This window comes from Staurois parvus, unplaced genomic scaffold (genome assembly GCF_062004578.1).
Source record: "Staurois parvus isolate SC_StPar_1 unplaced genomic scaffold, SC_StPar_1.0 ptg001328l, whole genome shotgun sequence".
Lineage (NCBI taxonomy): Eukaryota > Metazoa > Chordata > Amphibia > Anura > Ranidae > Staurois > Staurois parvus.
This window is the reverse complement of record NW_028319124.1, coordinates 6,857,518-6,874,637: the sequence shown is the minus strand read 5'-3', so window position 1 is coordinate 6,874,637 and position 17,120 is coordinate 6,857,518.

Below are 17,120 nucleotides of genomic sequence, written 5' to 3'. Positions count from 1 at the left end.
AGGAATAGTGCCCATCCTTGGTATCAGTGGGAGGAATAGTGCCCCATCACTGGTATTAGTGGGAGGAATAGTGCCCCATCATTGGTATCATTTGGAGGAATGGTGCCCCATCACTGGTACCAATGATGGGGCACTATTCCTCCTACTGATACCAGTGATGGAGCACTATTCCTGCAACTGACATCGATGGTGGGGCACTATTCCTCCCACTAACACCAACGACGGGGAACTATTTCTCCCACTGACACCAACGATAGTGCATTATTCCTCCAACTAATACCAATGATGGAGCACTACTCCTTCCATTGACAACAATGATGGGGCACTATTCCTCCTCAAGATACCAATGATGGGGCATTATTCCTTCCACTGACACCAGTGATGGGGCACTATTCCTTCCACTGACACCAGTGATGGGGCACTATTCCTCCCACTGATACCAATGATGGGGCACTATTCCTCCCACTGATACCAATGATGGGGCACTATTCCTCCTACTGATATCAGTGGGAGGAATAGTGCCCCATCATTGGTATCAGTGGGAGGAATAGTGCCCCATCACTGGTGTCAGTGGAAAGAATAATGCCCCATCATTGGTATCTTGGGGAGGAATAGTGCCCCATCATTGTTGTCAATGGAAGGAGTAGTGCTTTATCATTGGTATTAGTTGGAGGAATAATGCACTATCGTTGGTGTCAGTGGGAGAAATAGTTCCCCGTCGTTGGTGTTAGTGGGAGGAATAGTGCCCCACCATCGATGTCAGTTGCAGGAATAGTGCTCCATCACTGGTTTCAGTGAGAGAAATTATGTCCCATTATTAATTTCAGTGGGAAGAATATTGCCCCAAGGGCCAGAAGAAAGAAACAAATTCCTTAAAAAATAAAATTCTTCCATTCACATCGCTCATCAATAGTGACAATGGGATAAATAGTGCCCCATCTTTGGAGTTAGTGGGAGGAATATTGTCCCATCGTTGGTGTCAGTGGGGAGGAATAGTGTCCCATCGTTGGTGTCAGTGGGGAGGAATAGTGTCCCATCGTTGGTGTCAGTGGCGGAGGAATAGTGTCCCATCGTTGGTGTCAGTGGGGAGGAATAGTGTCCCATCGTTGTTGTCAGTGGGGAGGAATAGTGTCCCATCGTTGGTGTCAGTGGGGAGGAATAGTGCCCCATTGCTGGTGTCAGTGGGAGGAATAGTGCCCAATCATTGGTGTCAGCGGGGAGGAATACTGCCCTATCGTTGGTGTCCATGGGAGGACTAGTGCCCCATCATTGGTGTCTGTGGGAGAAATAGTTCCCCATCCTTGGTATCAGTGGGAGGAATAGTACCCCATCATTGGTGTCAATGGAAGGAGTAGTGCCCCATCATTGGTATCAGTGGGATAAATAGTTCCCCATCATTTGGTGTTAGTGGGAGGAATAGAGTCCCATCGTTGGTGTCATTGGGGAGGAATAGTATCCCATCGTTGGAGTTAGTGGAAGGAATAGTGCCCCATTGCTGGTGTCAGTGGGGAGGAATAGTGCCCCATCATTGGTATCAGTGGGAGGAATAGTGCCCCATCATTGGTGTCAATGGCAGGAGTAGTGCCCCATCATTGGAATCAGTGGGAGGAATATTGCACCATCATTGGTGTCAGTGGGAGAAATAGTTCCCCATCATTGGTGTCAGTGGGAGGAATAGAGCCCCATTGTTGGTGTCAGTGGGAGGAATAGAGCCCCATTGTTTGTGTCAGTGGGAGGAATAGTGCCCCATCATTGGTATCAGTGGGAGGAATCGTGCCCCATTATTGGTGTCAATGGAAGGAGTAGTGTCCCATCATTGGTATCAGTGGAAGGAATAGTGCCCCATCATTGGTATCAGTGGGAGGAATAGTGCCCCAACATTGGTGCCAGTTGCAAGAATTTTACTCCATCACTGGTTTCAGTAAGAGGAATTATGTCCCATTATTAATGTCAGTGGGAAGAATATTGCCCCAAGGGCCAGAAAGAAGATACAAATTCCTTAAAAAAAAAAAAATTCCTCCATTCACATCGCTCATCAATAGTGACAGTGGGATAAATAGTGCCCCATTGTTGGTATCAGTGGGGAGGAATAGTGCCCCATTGTTGGTGTCAGTGGGGAAGAATAGTGCCCTATTGCTGGTGTCAGTGGGAGGAGTAGTGCACCACCATTGGTGTCAGTGGGAGATATTGTTCCTCATCGTTGGTGTCAGTGGGGAGGAATAGTGCCCCATCATTGGTGTCAGTGGGAGTAGTAGTGCCCCATCGTTGGTGTTAGTGGGAGGAATAGTTCCCCATCATTGGTGTCAGCTGCAGGAATAGTGCTCCATCACTGGTTTCAGTGAGAGGAATTATGTCCCATTATTAATGTCAGTCAGAAGAATATTGCCCCGAGGGCCAGAAAAAAGAAACAAATTCCATAAAAAAAAATAAATCCATTCACATCACTCATCAATAGTGACAGTGGGATAAATAGTGCCCCATCTTTGGAGTTATTGGGAGGTATATTGCCCAATCAGTGGTTTCAGTGGGGAGGAATAGTATCCCATCGTTTGAGTTAGTGGAAGGAATAGTGCCCCATTGCTGGTGTCAGTGGGAGGAATAGGCCCCATCATTGGTGTCAGCGAGGAGGACTAGTGTCCCATCGTTGGTGTCAGTGGGAGGAATAATGCCCCATCATTGGTGTCAGTGGGAGGAATAGTGCCCCATCATTGGTGTCAGTGGGAGGAATAGTGTCCCATCATTGGTGTCAGTGGGAGGAATAGTGTCCCATCATTGGTATCAGTGGGAGGAATAGTGCCCCATCATTGTTGTCAGTGGGAGGAGTAGTGCCCCATCATTGGTGTCAGTGGGAGGAGTAGTGCCCCATCTTTGGTATCAGTGGGAAGAAATGTGCACCATCATTGGTGTCAGTGGGAGGAATAGAGCGCCATCGTTGGTGTCAGTGGGAGGAATAGAGCCCCATCGTTGGTGTTAATGGGAGGAGTAGTGCCCCATCATTGGTTTCAGTGGGAGGAGTAGTGCCCCATGATTGGTGTCAGTGGGAGGAATAGTGCCCCATCATTGGTATCAGTGGGAGGAGTAGTGTCCCATCATTGGTATCAGTGGGAGGAATAGTGCCCCATCACTGGTGTCAGTGGGAGGAATAGTGCCCCATCATTGGTGTCAGTTGCAGGAATAGTGCCCCATCATTGGTGTCTGTTGCAGGAATATTACTCCATCACTGGTTTCAGTGAGAGGAATTATGTCCTATTATTAATGTCAGTGGGAAGAATATTGCCCCAAGGGCCAGAAAAAAGAAACAAATTCCTTAAAAAAAAAAAACATTCCTCCATTCACATCGCTCATCAATAGTGAAAGTGGGATAAATAGTGCCCCACCGTTGGTGTCAGTGGGAAGGAATAGTGCCCCATGGTAGGTGTCAGTGGGGAAGAATAGTGCCCTATTGCTGGTGTCAGTGGGAGGAGTAGTGCACCACCATTGGTGTCAGTGGGAGAAATTGTTCCTCATCGTTGGTGTCAGTGGGGAGGAATAGTGCCCCATCATTGGTGTCAGTGGGAGTAGTAGTGCCCCATCGTTGGTGTTAGTGGGAGGAATAGTTCCCCATCATTGGTGTCAGTTGCAGGAATATTACTCCATCACTGGTTTCAGTGAGAGGAATTATGTCCTATTATTAATGTCAGTGGGAAGAATATTGCCCCAAGGGCCAGAAAAAAGAAACAAATTCCTTAAAAAAAAAAAACATTCCTCCATTCACATCGCTCATCAATAGTGAAAGTGGGATAAATAGTGCCCCACCGTTGGTGTCAGTGGGAAGGAATAGTGTCCCATGGTAGGTGTCAGTGGGGAGGAATAGTGCCCCATCGTTGGTGTCAGGGGGGAGGAATAGTGCCCCGTCGTTGGTGTCAGTGGGGAAGAATAGTGCCCCGTTGTTGGTGCCAGTGGGGAGGAATAGTGCCCCGTCGTTGGTGTCAGTGGGGAGGAATAGTGCCCCATGGTAGGTGTCAGGGGGGAGGAATAGTGCTCCATGGTAGGTGCCAGTGGGGAGGAATAGTGCCCCGTCGTTGGTGTCAGTGGGGAGGAATAGTGCCCCATGGTAGGTGTCAGGGGGGAGGAATAGTGCTCCATGGTAGGTGTCAGTGGGGAGGAATAGTGCCCCATGGTAGGTGTCAGGGGGGAGGAATAGTGCCCCATCGTTGGTGTCAGTGGGAGAAATCATGTCCTATTGTTAATTTTAGTGGGAGGAATATTGCCCCGAGGACCAGAAGGATACTAAAAAAAAAAATACCAGATTCCTCTATTCACATGGATCAATGTGGATGAAGAAATCTGTACCAGAAGAAAAGTGAAAAAAATATATGCCAAAGCATAGGAGCGATCCACCCACTGACCGCCCCCGGCCCCCATGCTTGGGCATATATGTTCTTTTTTTAACTGCGGATGAGAAATCTCCTCCTGCAGCACTGCAAGGACTGACCTGTATATTGTGAGGGCAACACCCTGTTGCTGTCAGAGTAAACATGTCAGTGCTGCAGCTGATTGGTGTTCCTGCAATCAAACAATGGTTAACAATAACACACAGTAACAATATAACATCAACTCAACAAAGTAACAAGTTTTTTAACGTTTACATTTTTTTTTTACTTTTTAATTTTCTAAAACATTTTTTATCAAAACATTAGTACAATACCTACTGCTATCATAAAACAGCCAAAAACATATAATATTATTTTTTTTTTTTTCAAAGCATTAGTTACCTTAACCTCTTGCCGTCCGCCTGCTGTTTATAAACGGCAGGGCGGTGGCAGTCCAAGGTCGGGTTGCCGTTCCTAAACGGCACCCGCCTTTTCTAGCTGTGCGCGCTCCCTAGGAGCGCGCACCACCGCGATCCGGTGTCCGCTGTGTCCTCCGGACACAGTGAAACACCGATCGTCGGACGGGACCTCTGTACGAGGTCCCGGTCATGTGATCACTGATTGGCGAATCAGTGATCACATGCAAAGTAGTAAGCAAGATGTCACTTGTGACATCATTGCTTACTACGTGTGAAATCTGTGAATGATCACAGAGGTCACATGGTACAAGGCTATTCACAACAGCCTTGTACCATGTGACAAGCTGTGACCAATCACAGCTCACTCAGTATTTCTCAATGACTGCAAGAATGCAGACAGAGAGAAAGAGAAATGATTGCTTTTACATCCTATATGGGTGTAAAAGCAATCAGTGTAAAAAAAAAAAAAAAAATCTTCATCACCCCCCACAAGTAGTACAGTGTCACCATGGTGACACTGTACTGCTAGGGTGACAGTATGTAAAAATAAAAAATAAAAAAAAAAAATAATATAAAAAAAAATAAAATAAAAATGTAAAAAAAAATGTTTAAAAATTATAATGTTTGGTTATAAACTAATTTGGATTTTTTTTTTTACTAAAAAAATAACGGAATAAATTTTGGCCAAGATTTAGGATGAAATATTATTTATTTGCAAAATTTTATAAAAAAAAACACTTTTTTTCAAAATTTTTGGACTTTTTCATTTACATAGTAAAAAAAATAAAAATCCCAGCGGTGAATAAATACCACCAAAATAAAGCTTTATCTGTCTCAAAAAAATGGTAAAAAATTCATATGGGTACAGTATTGCATGACCGCGCAATTGTCATTCAAAGTGTGATAGCGCTGAAAGCTGAAAATTGCCCTGGACAGGAAGAAAGTAAAAGTGTCCGGACAGGAAGTGGTTAACTACTATAATCGTAAAACATCTAAAACTTTTAAAATCATCATCTAAAATTTTTTTGGGTTTTTTTTTTTTTCTTTTCTCAAAGCATTAATACAATAACTACTAAAACAAGGATAAAACAGCTAAACATGTAACATATATAATATTAATATTAAAAATAATATATAAAGAATTTAAAAATATATATACACAATAACAGTTCCCATTTACATTACCTCCTCCCTGAGTAATACAATGACATGCAAGTATACCTCACCATTTTCATCAATTACAAATCCAAACTGGATGTCTTCAATCTCGTCTTCTTGTATGTCCTCAGGGAGGAGTGGCTGGTCGTCCTGCTGGTTGGGAATAGCAGTCCTGCAGATTGGACAGGTGGCGCTCTCTTCAAGCCATCGGTGGATACAGCTGGTGTGGAACTCGTGAGCGCAGGCCAGGATGGTCGTGTCCTCTCCATCTTCATAACCTGCCAAACAGATGGGACAGAGAATTACCTCCTCCTCGACGCGCTGCTCCATGGCTGGAGGTGGGGGGTGCTCAGGGGCCCGGGCACGCTGCTCCATGGCCGGAGGTGGGGGGTGCTCAGGGACCCGGGCACACTGCTCCATGGCCGGAGGTGGGGGGTGCTCAGGGGCCCGGGCACGCTGCTCCATGGCCGGAGGTGGGGGGTGCTCAGGGGCCCGGGCACGCTCTCTTGGTGAACGGCTGCGGTGGGTGGAGGCCTCCTCCCCTCTCCGATGATGTTGGACCCTGGACCTCGTCCGATGGGCGATCGGAGACCCTCCGTCCTCCTGATGTGAAGACCTTCCACGGGATGGGCGTCGTGAAGGCCGTGGCATCCTGATTGCTCTGGATGACCTTAAAGTGGCTAAAAATCTAAAAATTTCCCACTAATAGAATAAAAAATAACCTGATAATGATATCAGCAATAGAAATGAATCGAAATGCTAAGAATCGCAGTCAGTGGCAGGAGACTCTCTCTGCTGATGCGTATCGCTAGGCAACCAGACAGGAAGAGGGGTCAGAGGAAGTGAGGTCACAGGAAATGAGGTCAGAGGCAGCCTGGAGGCGGAGCTAAACACTCTGCCAATCACAGCCTGAGGCGGAGCTAATCACTGCCTATCATAGCCTGGAGGTGGAGCTAATCACTGCCAATCACAGCCTGGAGGTGGAGCTAATTGCCCTGCCTGCCTATCATAGCCTTCCACCTCACTTTTCTGGCCTACATATTTTGAGTGACAACCAAAATAAATCTGATATCGTTTTATTGATTTTTACATAGAATTAATCAGTGTTGTGGTGACTTTAGTGGGTTTTTCTAAATTCCGCCACTAGATTTTACTGTGCGTGTATGTGTTCCATGGCGGTAATACCGCTCCCTGCCAGAGATGTCTCCCTTCCTTCATAAACATCGCTTTCCTTTCCTTCGGCGGCCATCTTCTGATGTCACAGAGAGGAATCGGAGGCGGAAGAAGGATGGAGCGGAGACAGACGGGAGCTGAGAGAAACGGGGTCCGGGGGGGGCAAGATGGCGACCGGGGGAGCCCAACTGAGGAGGTGAGGAGAAGGCCGGGGGTGGGGAGGAGGAAGAGGCTGAGGGAGTGCTGGATGACGTGGGGGGGGGGGGATTTATCGAGAGACTAATAAATGATGGAGGGGGCGTACCTGGACCTCCACCATCGCCTGTCACCCCCCTTACCTCAACTGCCCCCCCTCTCAGCGTCACCTCAAGTGCCCCCCCGTGTTACCACAACTTCCCCCATCCCCCCCAGTGTTTCTGCCCCCCCCCAGTATTACTACTGCTGCCCCCACCCTCACCCCAGTCTTTCCCATGTTACCACAACTGCCCCCCCCAGAGTTACTACATCTGCCCCATCCCCCCCAGTATTTCTGCCCCCCCTCATGTTACCACAACTTCCCCCCAGTGTTTCTGCCCCCCCCCCCAGTGTTACCACAACTGCCCCCCAGTGTTTCTGCCCCCCCAGTGTTACCACAACTACCCAAATATTTCTGCCCCCCCAGTGTTTCTGTCCCCCCATATTACCACAACTGCCCCCATCCCCCCCCAGTGTTTCTGCCCCCCCCCAGTATTACTACTACTGCCCCCACCCTCACCCCCGTCTTTCCCCCCATGTTACCACAACTGCCCCCATCCCCCCCCAGTGTTTCTGCCCCCCCCAGTATTACTACTACTGCCCCCACCCTCACCCCCGTCTTTCCCCCCATGTTACCACAACTGCCCCCCCAGAGTTACTACATCTGCCCCCCCCAGTTTTTCTGCCCCCCCCCCCCCAGTGTTACCACAACTGCCCCCATCCCCCACCCCAGTGTTATTCCCTCCACCACAGTGTTTCTGCCCCCCCCTTATGTTACCACAACTCCCCCCAGTGTTTCTGCCCCCCCCAGTGTTACTTCAGCTGCCCCCACCCTCCCCCCAGTATTTCTGCCCCCCATGTTTCCACAACTGCTCCCATCCCCCCAGTGTTCCTGCCCTCCACCCTAGTGTTTTGCCCCCTCACCACAACTGCCCCCCCAGTGTTACCACAACTGCCCCATCTCCCCCAAATATTTCTGCCCCCCCCCAGTGTTTCTGTCCCCCCGTCTTACCACAACTGCCCCCACCCCCCCAGTGTTTCTGCCCCCCCATGTTACAACTTCTTCCCCAGTGTTTCTGCCCCCCATCCCCAGTGTTACCACAACTGCCCCCATCCCCCCTAGTGTTTCTGCCCCCCATGTTACCACAACTTCCCCCCCCCCCAGTGTTTCTGCCCCCCCAGTGTTACCACAACTGCCCCCATCTCCCCTCAGTGTTTCTGCCCCCCCCCCCAGTGTTGTCCGCAACTGCCCCCATCTCTGCCTGTGTTTCTGCCCTCCACCCCAGTGTTTCTGCCCCCCCCCCAGTTTTTCTACCCCCCAGTGTCAATACAACTGCCCCCACCCTCCCACTGAGTCTTTCTGCCCCCCTCCTGTTACAAATTCCCCCATGCCCCCCCAGTGTTTCTGTTCCCCCCCCAGTGTTACCACAGCTGCCCACATCCCCCCAGTGTTTCTGCCCCCCCCCCCCAGTGTTACCACAGCTGCTCACATCCCCCCAGTGTTTCTGCCCTCCACCCCAGTCTTTCTGCCTCCCGTGTTACCACAACTTCCCACATGCCCCCCAAGTGTTTCTGCCCCCCAGTTTTACAACTGCCCCCATCCCCCCAGTGTTTCTGTCTTCCACCCCAGTGTTTCTGCCCCCCCCCGTGTTACCACAACTGCCCACATCCAGCTGTGTTTCTTCCCTCCACTCCAGTGTTCCTCCCCCCCGTGTTACCACAACTCCACCCCCAGTGGTACTACAATTGCCCCCACCCTCCTCCTAGTATTTCTGCCCCACTCATGTTACCACAACTGACCCATCCCCCCCAGTGTTTCTGCCCCCCAGTGCTACCACAACTGCCTCCATCCCCCCAGTGTTTCTGCCCTCACCCCAGTGTTTTGCCCCCCTCCCCATGTTACAACTGCCCCCCCAGTGTTTATGCCCCCTCAGTGTTACCACAACTGCCCCCCCAGTGTTTCTGCCCCCCCTGTGTTACCACAACTGCCCCATCTCCCCCAAATATTTCTGCCCCCCCAGTGTTTCTGTCCCCCGTCTTACCACAACTGCCCCCCCCCCAGTGTTTCTGCCCTCCACTCCAGTTTTTCTGCCCCCCCCCAGTGTTACCACAACTGCCCAATTCTCCCCCAAATATTTCTGCCCCCCCCCCCAGTGTTTCTGTCCCCCCCGTCTTACCACAACTGCCTACACCCCCCCCAGTGTTTCTGCCCCCCATCCCCAGTGTTATTACAACTGCCCCCATCCCCCCCAGTGTTTCTCCCCCCCCCATGTTACCACAACTGCCCCCACCCCCCCCCCAGTGTTTCTGCCCCCCCGTGTTACCACAACTGCCCCATCTACCCCAAATATTTCTGCCCCCCCAGTGTTTCTGTCCCCCCTGTCTTACCACAACTGCCCCCACCCCCCCAGTGTTTCTGCCCTCCACTCCAGTTTTTCTGCCCCCCCCTCCAGTGTTACCACAACTGCCCATATCTCCCCCAAATATTTCTGCCCCCCCCCCAGTGTTTCTGTCCCCCCCGTCTTACCACAACTGCCCCCCCCAGTGTTTCTGCCCTCCACTCCAGTTTTTCATCCCCCCCCCCCCCAGTGTTACCACAACTGCCCATATCTCCCCCAAATATTTCTGCCCCCCCCCCCCCAGTGTTTCTGTCCCCCCGTCTTACCACAACTGCCTCCACACCCCCTTCAGTGTTTCTGCCCTCCCATGTTACAACTTCTTCCCCAGTGTTTCTGCCCCCCATCCCCAGTGTTACTGCAACTACCCCCATCTCTGCCTGTGTTTCTGCCCTCCACCCCAGTGTTTCTGCCCCCCCCAGTTTTTCTACCCCCCAGTGTTAATACAGCTGCACCCACCCTCCCACCGAGTCTTTCTGCCCCCCTCCTGTTACAACTTCCCCCATGCCCCCCCAGTGTTTCTGTTCCCCCCCCAGTTTTACCACAACTGCCCCCATTCCCTCCAGTCTTTCTTCCCTCCCCCCAGTGCTTCTGCCCCTCCCCGTATTACCACAACTCCCCCCCCCCCGTGTTTCTGTCTCCCAGTGTTACTACAACTGCAACCACCCCCCCCCCCCTTACCACAACTGCCCACATCCCCCCCCCCCAGTGTTTCTGCCCCCTCCCCCAGTTTTATCACAAATTCTCCCATCCCCCCCAGTGTTTCTACTCTCCATCCCAGTGTTACTACAACTTCCCCCATCCCCCCCCCAGTGTTTCTGCCCTCCACCCCAGTGTTTCTGCCCCCCCCCCAGTTTTATCACAAATTCCCCCACCCCCCCCCCCAGTTTTTCTACTCTCCATCCCAGTGTTACTACAACTGTCCCCATTCCCCCCCCCCCCAGTGTTTCTGCCCTTCCCCCACTGTTACTACAACTGCCCCCTCTTCCAGGCCTGCACAGAATACATCACATTTCTTTCCATGTATTAAATCTGTAGTACCCCAGCACTGTGCCGAAACCCCCCAATAATCCCCCCAGCAGCTGTGCCAGACCCCCCCTGATGTCAGCCAATCATAAAGGAAATGAATACAGAGCTATAATCCCCCAAATATCACTTCCCCGCCCCTCCTCCACTCTTCATAAAGAGATCCGTGTCATACAATCACTGAGGAATACTGAAAACAAATCTAAATATTAAAAGAAATGAAATAAAGGAAAGTAATGTTTAGATTTGGATGGAGTGGAGATGATTGGAGCCCCTGTCAGTGTTTATTGCTGTCTGTGCCCCCGTTGTTGGGGAGATCCCCCCTCTCTGTTTGATCTGTTTACCATCATCATCCAAAGTGAAGGGGAAAGAAGATCCCACATTTTGGGTTGTCCCCAGAAAAGTGATAGAGGTGAAATCTTCCGATGGGGACACTAATTCTGGTGATCTGGGGGGTCCGAAGGAATTCCCTTAGTTTGCATGGATTTCCTCTCACTTCCTGTTTTGGTTATGGACACATGGACGGTGCTGACCAATCAGAAGCCGTCTTGCCCGTACTGTCATTGCTGCAAGGTGAGGAGAGAAATCGGCAGGGATTTCAGATCTCGGCGTCTTTGTCTCCTCTCCTACCGCTGAGAATATGGAGTATCTGCCACCATGGTATACATCCCCACATGCCCACTCTCCGCTGTGGGAAAACTCCCTTCACCGCTCCTGTCCAGTGGGGAAACCGCATGCAATTGGACAGAAATTGCATTCCTGTTCACATCGCATGCTGTTCTTTGTGGAGCAATTTGTGTTCATACATTTTGTATTGACGCACATCGCACCACAAAGTATCGGCAATCGGTATCGGCGAGTACTTGACCGAAAGTATCGGTACTGGCCGATCAGAAAATGGTATCGGTGCATCCCTGCTTTCTAACCTGCATGCTGGCTTCAAGTTGGTGTTTCAAAGTATGGATGCTAGAGACAGCCAGGCAAATAGCATTTTCAGAGTGTTCCATAATGATCTCCATATTGTTTCATGCATTCGTTTCCTTCATAGTCTACCTGTCATGAGAAGTATGGGTCTGCTTTTGTGGCCATTGTTGGTCTTCTGAACATGCTATGTGCCTGGTTGTTTGGCTTCAATGCCTGGAACAAGCATGCTGTGAATGTCAGAAAACTGTTAGAATTCCTCATCTCTGTACTTGTGAAGGATGATCCAAAGTATCATGGCCGGTCCTACAATTCTCAGAAGGACGGGTCACCTCGATAAGTTCCTCAGGGTTTCCTTTGAAGCTGAAGTCTTTCCATCCCCATCAACATGCTGATGAGTTTTAAAAGGAAACTTTCTGTTTTCACTATATAGCTTGTTTAGACATCACTGGGTCTCTGTGCTTCCCTATGCAATGGCTGGTGAGATGTGTTTGTGGGATGCTGGCCTTCTGAGATGATCACAGCACCCTGCCTCAGTACTCCTCTCATAGGTCCTCAGTTCTGATACAAGCAGTGGGCTGACTCTTAGGACGAGTTGTGCAAAAATCAAAATGCTTTGATGGTTGGATGTCCGTCTCTCAGCAGTGGCACTCTCGGCAGGCTTGGTTGGCACACAAATCACTCCAGGTAATGCACACATGTGATGCCGAACCTTCATGATTGAAAAACTGAAATCCAATGAATGAAAAGGGTGAACCAGGGACAGGAAGGCCGGGGAGGAAAGAATAGATGCTTGACGTCCTCCAGCAAGGAAATAAGGTGGGCTCTGACTTGTGATGCACACTGTGAGAAGCTCAGTGTGCAGTGAAATCAAGCCATGTCAGTAGAGCAGAGAAGTCTGTACAACTGTGTAAGACTGAAGGGAAGCTGAAGTTCAGATCTTCAGGATTTATGTGCTCGGCTTTGATCTAGCTAGTGTCTATTAAACTCCAGAAGATCAGAAAAGAAGTCTTATCAGGTTACCTTGTTTTTGTACTTTTTAAGTTAATATATTGCTAAGGCAGTGGCGTCCCTAGGCAGGTGCGGGGGGTGTGCGCCGCACGGGGTGACACCTACTGCATGGGGTGACACCTACCGCACGGGGTGACACCGGACCTGCTCCACCAAAAGGTAAGTTGTAAGCAAGCCAACGATCCCCGCAGGATGGATCGGATCTGCGGATTGAACATAATGGATCAAAGTCTGATACTTTATGCTCCCCAATCCGCAGATCTGATCCATCCTGCGGGGATCGTTGGCTTGCTTACAACTTACCTTTTTGTGGAGCAGGTCCGGTGTCACCCCATATAGGTTGCATGCCGATGATCCCCGCAGGATGGATCAGATCTGCGGTTTGGGGAGGATAATGGATCGGACTCTGATCCATTATGTTCAATCCGCAGATCCGATCCGTTCTGCGGGGATCATTGGAGGGGGTGTCACCAAGTGTTATCGCACCGGGTGACACCAACCCTAGGGACGCCTCTGAGCTGAGGGTAACCTTTTTTCAGTTTTGGATAGTGTGGAGCGGGATTAGAATCCCTGACAGTTTTTATTGCTCCCTCTACTCCTAGGTTCACATCTGTGCGGGTGGTGCCGCTGCGAATCCGCACAAAAATCCGTACAGCCGCACCACCCACACAGAAGAATGAAGACCCGCAGGCGGGTGCCATTAATTCTAATCACTGGAAATCGCAACTGCAGTGGGAACCGAGGTTCCCGTGTGGGCTGCGGTTTCCAAAGAAGTGCAGGGACTTCTTCCCTGCGTGTCCCGGGGCACGGGGGTCCATTCAAATGAACGGGCTCTCCTGCCTGCGCAAAACGCGGCCCGCAGGAACGTGGATATGTGAACCAGAGGTTACAGGTCATTGCAGCAGAGCCCTCGGAGTTTAGACTTCAGGTACCAGTTATGGGTGGATATGTAAAGCTGTGTCAGTGTGACTGACAATGCAATCAGCACCCAGCTTTTTCAGGCATCTTATGAAGGGATGTGTTTAGTTTCTAGAATGATTATTTCCAGACTTCTTCAATGGAGTGCTTAAGATATATGTGATCTATGTGAGCTGGTAAATCAGAGATGCGAGGCAAAAGGTGTGTGACGTTAGAAGTTGTTTTTTTTAAATTTAAGTGATCACATGACCTCTGTTCTCAGCTGCATAAGGGGCATAGAGAGCTGGGGGTGGAGACTGTAAGGGGGAGTGTCAGCAAGCAGCAGAGAAGTAGCAATACACTGATCTTCCCAGTGAGAAGCTGTGCAGGGGGGCATCAGCACAAGTCTTAGCCATTGGAGGACAGGCAGGCTGTACCCCCACCACAGCCAGAATACTGACCACACTGACATGTGGATGTACTTTAAAGCCTAGCGTGGACAGTTTGCATTAGAAAAGTGGGAGTACTGGCAAGGCCAACAAATATTTCACACAAGGAAGCATTGCAAAGAGAACAGGATACGTTTTAACACAAGTACAATATTATTATTATTCAGGATTTATGTAAATAGTGCCAACAGTTTGCACAGTGCGTTACACTATAAAGGGAGAAGGTACGGTTACGATACAACCATACAATACAAGGGGGTTGAGAGGGCCCTGCTCATAAGAGCTGACAATCTAATAGGGTGGGGCAAATCGTATAAATGGTTATAACTGTGGGGGATGAGCTGATGGAAATGATGAAAGTTCAGTTTGGGCTCGTTCACACTTGACTTATTTCTAACTCTTGCCAAACGCCCCTATAGTGTTTGACAGGCGTTTGGGAAGCATTTTTAATGCTCTTCAAACACTCCCCAAACGCCCTATGCACATTTGTGAGGCGTGTGTCAAGCATTAAAACCGCACCACAAACTCCTATAATGAAGTTTAATGGTATTAAGGCTCTTGATAGGTTGCTTTTAACTACTTTATCTGCAGATGATGTTTATCCCTTTGATCTGTAGATGAAAAAAACCCCAGAAAGATACAAAAAGAAACAATGTTTCTTTTGTTTCTTTTTTTCTTTCTGTTTCAAGGGCTGAGCAATGTTGTTTATAAACATTGTCAGACTGCTTTTGATTTTTGACAGCTCCAACTGCCAGGACTTGTATACACTTCAGCTGTCAGCAGGGGAACCCCTTCACCCCAAATGTCTGTTATTGAAGAGTTCACTAAAGTTTTCTTAGAAGCCCGTCTCACCACCTGCCCCCTGGATCCTGTTCCCTCACAACTACTATGGTCACCCTCTACTTCTATCCTATGCTCCCTCACTCACATTTTCAATCTCTCCCTCTCCAATGGTGCCTTCCCCTCCCTCCCCTCTAAAGCATGCACAGATCACTCCCATACTTACAAAGCCCTCCCTGGACCCCACCAACCTGAACAACTTAAGACCCATCTCCCTGCTGCCATTTACCTCTAAACGCCTAGAACGCTTAGTCTACAATCGCCTGAGCTCCCACCTCACCGACAACAACCTTCTTGACCCTTTAGGGCTCATGTACACTGCAGCTCCTAAACTGATGTTCAGGAGCTGTTCAACGTTTTTTTCGGCAGCCCCTGAACTCTCCCTAATGATTTCATATCAGTCTGGCTTTCGCTCACTCCACTAAAACTGCCCTACTAAAACTTACTAATGATCTACTAACTGCTAAAACCAATGGCCACTACTCTGTACTCTTACTTACTTGACCTCTCTGCGGCTTTTGATACTGTTGACCATCCCCTCCTCCTCAAAAAACTCCACTCTCGTCTCTGAGACTCTGCTCTCTCCTGATTCTCCTACCTATCTCAGCACTCCTTCAGTGTTGCCTATAACGCTGCCTCCTCCTCTTCACTCCCTCTTTCTGTAGGGGTCCCTCAAGGTTCTGTCCTTGGACCTCTTCTCTTCTCCATCTACACCTCCTCCCTTGGTCACTTGATAAACTCCCATGGCTTCAAGTACCATCTCTATGCTGATGAAACACAAATCTATCTTTCTACTCCTCACCTCACCCCTTCAGTCTCCTCTCGCATTACTAACCTACTAAGTGACATATCGGCATGGATGTCACTCCACTACCTCAAACTATATCTTTCCAAAACTGAGCTCTTCGTATTCCCCCCAACCCGTGCCCCCTCCCCTGACTTCTCCATCAAGATCAATAACACAATCATCAGTCCCTCCCCTCATGCCAGGGTACTAGGTGTAATCCTAGACTCCATCTGTCCTTTCAGCCCCAAATCCAATCACTGTCCAAATCTTGCAGACTTCACCTCCGCAACATCTCCAAGATACGCCCGTTCCTAACCTCGGAAACCACTAAGCAACTCATTCACTCCCTTGTTATATCTCGCTTTGACTATTGTAACTCCCTCCTCATTGGCCTACCTAATCGCAGGCTATCCCCTCTTCAGTCTATCATGAATGCTGCTGCCAGACTCATCCACTTTACCAACCGTTCTGTATCTGCCACCCCTCTCTGCCAATCCCTCCACTGGCTTCCCATTGCCCAACGGATAAAATTCAAAACATTAACAATAACATATAAAGCCATTTATAACTCTGCTCCAAATTACATCACCAATCTTGTCTCTGAATACCACCCAAACCGTACTCTCCGCTCCTCGCAAGACCTCCTACTCTCTAGCTCCCTTGTCTCCTCCTCCCATGCTCATCTCCAGGACTTCTCCAGAACCTCTCCCATCCTCTGGAACTCTCTGCCCCAATCTATCTATCACCTACTCTGCCCACTTTTAGGTGATCTCTGAAAACCTATCTCTTCAGGGAAGCCTATCCTGCCCTCAGCTAATAATGGAATCTTCTATTCCTCCTACCAGTCCATCCCCCACAGTTATTACCTTTTGTACCACCAGCCCCTCCCTCTTAGATTGTAAGCTCCCAGGATCAGGGCCCTCCTAACCCTCTTGTATTGAACTGTATTGTTGCTGTATTGTCTCCCGTGATATTGTAAAGTGCTGAGCAAACTGTTGGCGCTATATAAATCCTGTATTATAATAATAAAGTAACTTCACTGCCCTCACCCTCAGCTGCCATATAGTCACCACATCACCCCCCCACCCTCGGCTGCCATATAGTCACCACATCACCCCCCACCCTCGGCTGCCATATAGTCACCACATCACCCCCCACCCTCAGCTGCCATATAGTCACCACATCACCCCCCACCCTCGGCTGCCATATAGTCACCACGTCACCCCCCACCCTCAGCTGCCATATAGTCACCACGTCACCCCCCACCCTCAGCTGCCATATAGTCACGTCACCCCCCCACCCTCAGCTGCCATATAGTCACCACATCACCCCCACCTTCAGCTGCCATATAGTCACCACATCACCCCCCACCTTCAGCTGCCATATAGTCACCACATCACCCCCCACCCTCTGCAGCCGTGTAGTTTATAATGCCTAACATGAACAATCATGCAGGT